The sequence below is a fragment of the Leptonychotes weddellii genome, unplaced genomic scaffold (assembly GCF_054177405.1).
Source record: "Leptonychotes weddellii isolate Sample4059 unplaced genomic scaffold, ASM5417740v2 HiC_scaffold_10778, whole genome shotgun sequence".
Lineage (NCBI taxonomy): Eukaryota > Metazoa > Chordata > Mammalia > Carnivora > Phocidae > Leptonychotes > Leptonychotes weddellii.
This window is the reverse complement of record NW_027684881.1, coordinates 1-7224: the sequence shown is the minus strand read 5'-3', so window position 1 is coordinate 7224 and position 7224 is coordinate 1. Positions and strand designations below refer to the sequence as shown.

At 38.7% G+C, this 7224-nt stretch overlaps 1 long non-coding RNA gene across 1 annotated transcript; it reads left to right on the top strand.

The window, feature by feature from the left end:
* The first annotated feature begins 1369 nt into the window (after window positions 1–1369).
* Window positions 1370–6127, top strand: LOC145718095 (uncharacterized). Its single transcript, XR_014141580.1, has 3 exons — window positions 1370–1545; window positions 4624–4788; window positions 6073–6127. It is a non-coding gene; the product is annotated as an uncharacterized LOC145718095 (long non-coding RNA).
* The last annotated feature ends 1097 nt before the right edge of the window (window positions 6128–7224 follow it).

Below are 7224 nucleotides of genomic sequence, written 5' to 3'. Positions count from 1 at the left end.
CCACCACTCCAGCAGCCCTCAGTTTGTTTCCTGAGATTAAGAATTCCTCATATCAGGGCACCTGGGTGGCTCAGTCGTTGGGCGTCTGCCTTCGGCTCGGGTCATGATCCCGGGGTCTGGGATCGAGCCCCGCATCAGGCTCCCTGCTCCGCGGGAAGCCTGCTTCTCCCTCTCCCACTCCCCCTGCTTGTGTTCCCTCTCTCGCTGTGTCTCTCTCTGTCAAATAAATAAATAAAATCTTAAAAAAAAAAAAAAGAATTCCTCATATCAGTGAGATCATACGATACATGTCTTTCTCTGATTGACTTATTTCTTAAGCACACTTTTAAGCAAATCTGTGAGACATTTTAATGGACCCTAATAGCCTGATAAAGGGTGATAAGATCTGACTATTATGCTTTACCCAATAGCCATTATTTGATATGATAATGACCTTGGTTTTAAACAAATTAAGGATATGGATAAAGGTAACCAAAATAATTACACAGTTAGCTGTTCTAATAAAACACCTTTCCAAGAGAACTGTTATCCGCAAAAGTATTGAGCACTTCCTTTAGTATTTCTAAGGATACTTTGAGATCAGAATTTTTTCAGTTCCTCTCCACGTACCAGGGGAAATTATTAAAATGAAAAACTAGTTCTGCTACATCGCTGGCCACCAGCTAGTCCCATGACTGCCCAGCTAAAGCTGGTTCTTTTATAACCTGAATTACCATGCCCTGCTTCTCTCCAAGAACCTTCTCAGAGATCCAGCTGTTGTTTCCCCCACTTCTTGAGATGCACAACCTCAATTCTACCACCAATCAGTGAACAAGGGGGCTATGTGTCCATCTGTCTAACTACAGTTGGTTCCAAAGTCCACACCCACCCTCAGTGATTCCAAGGTATTTTTCTGGCCCCACTCTTACTAAAGAAAATAAAATAGAATGTAAATTTAGTCTCATGCAGGGCACTCCTTCTGGTGAAGTTCTCTGCCACCCATGGTAATCAGTTGATCCCTGCTGAATCAAGCCAGGATCGTTTAGCTCTTCATCACACCACAATAAATGAAGGTTTACATGGATTATCTCACTGAATCCTCTTGAACAAACCTATAAGCTAGATATGATTATTCCTAATTAACAAATATAGAAACTGAGGCTAATAAAAGTTGGAGAGCTTGCCCACAGTCCCACAGTTGAGCCAGCATTCAAGTTCAGAGCTGAATGCTGCATCCATGCTCTGAATTTTCACACTGTGCAGCCTACCTACATACTATATTCTCTTAAGTGAAAACAGCAATCTTTCTCTCACAGAAAATTTAGGAATCGGTTAACTGAAGGTGATTGTCCAGTTTTTAACTTTCCTTTCCTCTACTTCCTCCCCACACCACAGAGATATATACCAGAGGTGGGAACTCCTATGGAAGACCTTGTGAATTTCCATTCTTAGTTAATGGGACCTGGCATCATGAGTGCATTTTTGATGAAAATTATGGTGGGCCATGGTGTGCAACCACCTTAAATTATGAATATGATCAAAAGTGGGGCATCTGCTTAAAACCAGGTATGTATGGGCTAGCAGGCTTTATATATGAAAAGAAAATGGATACCATTTATGTGAGACCAAAGGAAGAAGGAAGAGTCTGAGATAACTCAAAAATGACCGCAACAAATATTATCCTAGAGAAGGTATGTATTTGAGGAGAGAAACGGAAGTAATGTGTAGCTATGAACTTGCTTTCAGAAGTAGGCCAAGGAAAGAACCAAGAGAAGATGGTGCCATGGAAGACAAAGGAGGAGGGAATGTTCTATAGCACAGATGCCTTAGGAAGAGGAAGTGGAAAAGGCATGAGCAGTTAGGAAATTGCTGCTGACCTTTGCTACAGCAGTTTCAAAAGACCAGTGGTCGTAGAAGCCAGGTTATAGTGGACTGAAGTGTGAACAAGAAGTAGAGAAAACCTCTTAAGTTTTATGGAATAGAAAAAGAGCGAGGATGATGGTTTTGGGGGGTAGATAGGTTGAAGAAAAACTGGTAGGGTGGTAGAGACTTAAGTATATTTATGGCCTAAAGCAAAGAGGGACCAAAGAGACCTATATCCCTGGTCCTCTCAAAATTAGTGACACTGTTCTCCTGCCATTTCTTTATGTTGGGCAGAGCATTTTTTCTAATTGCTTCTTACTAAAAGCAAACTACTCAGGGTGTGCTAAAGAATTCACTGTTCTTTAGAAAGAGAGAGAGACCAACGTAGCAGTTGCATCATGATCTGGTATATAACAGACATATTTTCTTACCAGTCAGGTGGGAGTTACAGGTCATAGTACCTGACAAGTGATAAGTGCTCCAGATTAATTGGGCAATAGTTTGGAAGAGTGTCCAATAAAGAGAAAGGGAAAAGCTCCAGATGTGGGTAATAATATTTAATACTTATAGGGCCCTGCTGAGTGTCAAGTACTATTCTAAGCACTCAAACTATATTAACCCATTCAATCTTCACACAACCCTCTAAGGTAGGTACCATTAATTATCCCCATTATACAGATGAGCAAAGTCTGGTGCAGGGGAGTTATATCATTTGCCTAAGGTCACATAGCTAATACATTTTAGAGCTAGGATTCAAATCTAGGAAATCCAGTTCTGAAGTCCTTGACCCAAACAAATACACTATAATGCCTCATTCAGTAGCCAACCTGGTGGTATTACTAATGCTGATGCCTCCTTAAGGGAAGCTGAGCTTCAAAATGAAGAGTTCTAAGCAACTAGAAGAGGTTATACTGAGCCAATGGTTCTGCAGCAGAATCACTTGGAAAGTATGTTAGAACAAAGATTTCTGGGGGCCCACCTCCAGAAATTATAATTTGGTAGATTTGGAGTGAGGCCCAAGAATTTGCAGTTCAGTGAGCTCCCAGGTGATGCTGATGATGCTGGTCTGGGGACCACACTTTGAGAATTTACTGTTCTCAGTAGAGGCACAGGCTTTTCAATACTCAGAACCTACTGAAAGATAAAAGCCAATATTTGCTTCAGCTACAGTTGATATCAGGCAGAGTTTGGTCAACTAGTCACTGATTTCATTTAAACCTCACTATAGTCTGGATCCAAAATTTTAGATGTGAAAGGGAGCTTAGAGGTTATCCAGTTGCAAACCCTCATTTCTCAGGTGAGGGGCAGCAGATGCAAATTGATGACACGGCCTGTCAGGGTCAGAACACATTTGTATGGAGTCTGGTGGAGATTCCAGAATTCCTGACCCTCATTCCCCAGTGTACTTATTCCACTCTACCTTGCTTCCTTGACTGTCATTAGTCTCAGTATCTTTAGCTTCCTTTGGGTGGTGGGGGTGAGAATGGGAGTATTCATATACCTCTCAGAGTTATTTTTAGGGAAGAAGCAAGACTGTGAGTTTCTCAAAACCAAGGATGGCTAAACCATGTACATTATATTTTATAGCAAACATACTGCCATCCCACTGGAAGCTTCTGGATTTACAGGCATAAGGCCCCAGGGATAATAAGGAAACTTTAGGCGATGTACTTGCAAATCCACGTATTTTGTTTTCATCAAATGTCACATCCACCTCAGTTGCTATTTAGGCCATTCGAAAGTGGCTGAAGAAGCAGTGTATGCCATTCGGAAGATCAAGACCAGATTTAGGGACCAGTGCTCTGATTATAGCTCTGCCACAGACACTTCTAGATCTTTGTTCCCATCTGTGAAATTAGAGCATTAGACAAGATGATCTCAATGGGCCCTTCCAGCTTGAAAGGCCATGAGTCTAACATGTGATGGGTGACTGGTTATTGTAGGCCCTTTGGAAAACTCCCTGAGTGGAACCTGGGACACACTTGGCACAGTCTATATTGGGTTTCCTCTTCTAGAGAGTACATGGGAGTCTCTAAGTATATTTTCGAACCAGTTGTGTCAAGACCTATATATCTCATCTAAGAAATAATTTGAAGGGTCTTTGTCTGAAGTTATACTTGCTTTTTAGATTTTTGTTAAAGAAAATAATATGCACATTATACAATGAACATGTATGTCTGTATACATATGCACACGTATGTCTACATAGACATCTGCAATATTGGTTATATAATATTATGTGTCATATATTAAATCATCTGTTAAAACATTAAGGAGAAATTTAGATTGAGTTTTTCAAATAAGGTAGTCACTTGGGTTCTAAGTCTTGGTGTTTAAGCAGCATGTCTGCACACACACACACACACACACAGTGGTTTCACTGCAGGCTGTAGGCAAACCCCTCTGCAGTCTGCCACCGTCTTCAAGTGAGCTTGTTTTCCATCAGCTCAGGAGTTTGACAATGTGAACACATTTGAAGACTCCTACATTTCAGCAGAGGGCAGGCATGGGCTAAAATATGGCATTATAACTGATAGGGGGTAAAGGGAGAGTAGAGGATAGGAGAGTTGAAGCTTTAATCAACCAAAGTCATTTAGTTCCCATGACTTCAATTTCTTTGTGTAACCAAAGAATCAAAATATGGTCTAGTCGAACAATAAGCTTTAATTTTAGTGTATCCTAAGAGTATGGAAAATGAATTGCAATATTGGTAAGCATTGTTAGTAATAGAAAACATTATGCCCTTACTTTATGATCACTAATATATCTTTTTATCAACAGAAAATGGCTGTGAAGATAATTGGGAAAAGAATGAGCAGATTGGAAGTTGCTACCAATTTAATACTCAGGCAGCTCTTTCTTGGAAGGAAGCTTATGTTTCGTGTCAGAATCAAGGAGCTGACTTACTGAGCATCGGCAATGCTGCTGAATTAACTTATCTTAAAGGTAAGTTTGCATGTGGTAGAGCAAATTGCTGGGATTGTAAAGATGCCATCTGTCTACCTCTATTTTCATATCCAGGTATGTTGTTTTGTATATATATTTTTCTATCTTCTCTTTAATGTCAACACTGAAGCCCACAGGCAGAAAGGTATGAATATAATCCTATTCTATCCATTGAAAATGCATTTCATGTTTGAGACTGAAAAGAGGGTAATGTTCACAAAATGGAGTGAGGTAGTGGGATTAAACTGCTACCCTAAGCCTAACTGACAAGATTTCTTAAAAGGTGAACATTAAACTCTTTGAACAATGAAAAGTAGAGAAATTAAGGAAGGTGACAAAGATGGCTGAGTCATACCAGAGGCCTCAGTGAAAGGTCCTTGTGTTGAGTAGAGGAGTGCCATCCTCAAAGGCAAGGAGAGGACTAAGAAAATCTTAAAGTGGATTTAATCAATGGACACATTGAGTGGATAGGATTTTGTTTTATTTTGTTTGTGTGGTAATGGTGGGAATTCTTAAATTTTTAATTATGAAAACATATATACAGAAATAGAAAATAACCTGAAAGAAATCTGTGTAACCACCACCCTGACTTTACACACTCTTTATACACTTAACATTTTGTCATATTGCTTTGCATTGATTGATTCCCTGCTTCCCTCCCTTTAAAGAAATACAATGATTTTGTTTTTTTTTTTTGTTTTAAGATGTTATTTATTTATTTGACAGAGAGAGACACAGCGAGAGAGGGAACACAAGCAGGGGGAGTGGGAGAGGGAGAAGCAGGCTCCCCGTGGAGCAGGGAGCCTGATGCCGGGCTCGATCCCAGGGTCCTGGGATCATGACCCGAGCCATAGGCAGATGCTTAACCCACTGAGCCACCCAGGCGCCCCAAAATAAAATATTAACAGAGTTAAAGCTCCATGTCCATCTCTCAAAATAACCATTCTTTGAGTACTTTTACAACATATATATGTCTAAACACTGTATATGTTTTCATTATACTATTGTTCTGTTTTTAAATGATACAAATGCTTATTTGCCCATATGTAAGTTTATCCATTGTCATCTGCTGCTGTAAAGTATTGCATTGTATGAATAAACCACAACTTATCCATTCTCCTATTGAGAAACAGGTTATTTTCAGCTTTTCCTATTGCAAGGAACATCCTCAGATGTGCCTCAGGGGGCAGACATGTATGAGAGTTTCTCTAGAATAGGAATTGCTGAGTCATGGGGCGCACATCTCTTCACCTCTAACCAAAAATTCTGAATTGCTTTCCAAAGGAGCTGCATTCATTTACACCTCCATTAGCACCTGGTGTTATCAGACTTAGTTGGCCAAAGTGATGAATGTGAAATGGTATTTCATTTTTCTTTTATATTTTACTGATAATTCATGTGGTTTTATGTCTCGTGTTTATTAGGCATTCAGGTTTTCAGTTTATAATCTGCCTGTTGATATCCCTTGCCTATTTTCTATTGAGTTGTTTGGCTTTTTCTTATTGATCTGTTATAGTTCTTTACATATTCTTATCTTTTCTTGTAGGATTACAAATATATTTTCCTAGTCTTTGGTCTTTTTACATTTGTTGCTTCTTATCATTTAAAAATATGTTAGTTTTAATTTGGTCAGTCAATCTTTTCCTTAATGTTTTGTGCTTATTTATATTACTTAGCAAATTCTTTCTTAGCCCTAATATGATAAACATATCCTCTCATTTTTCTTCCAAAAGTTTATAATTTTGCTTTTCATATTTATATCCATAATCCATCTGGAATAAAATTTCTAGAGGTGGGAATCTAATTTATCTTTCTCTGCATGAATGTCAGTTGACCAAGCACCATTTATTTCACATTTTTCCCTCAGATTTGTTATGCCACCTCTAATAAGTATAAACTCCCCTATTACATGTGGGTTATTCCTAGGCTCTCCATCCTATTCCTTTGGTCTACTTGTCTGTCTGTGTGTCTATTCCACACTGTTTTAATTATGCCAGCTGCATAGTATATATGGATGAGCAAGTCCTCTCTTATATTTTTTCTTGAATTGCATTGGCTTTTTTTAATCACTTAATCTTTTCTATGAATTTAAGGATCACCTTATTAATCTCAATGAAAAACTTTATTGGGACTTTGGAATTGCATTGAATTATAGATTAATTAAAGAGGCACTGCCGTCACTACATTATTAAGTCTTCTCATCCATGAAAATGGTATGCCTTTGTACTTATTTGTGACATCTTTTATGAATTCAGTAAAATTGTATATCTTTTTTGGGGGGGATTAATTCTTCTTTTTTATTATTATTTTATGTTAATCACCATACATTACATCATTAGTTTTTGATGTAGTGTTCCATGATTCATTGTTTGCATATAACACCCAGTGCTCCATTCAGTACGTGCCCTCTTTAATACCCATCACCAGGCTTACCCC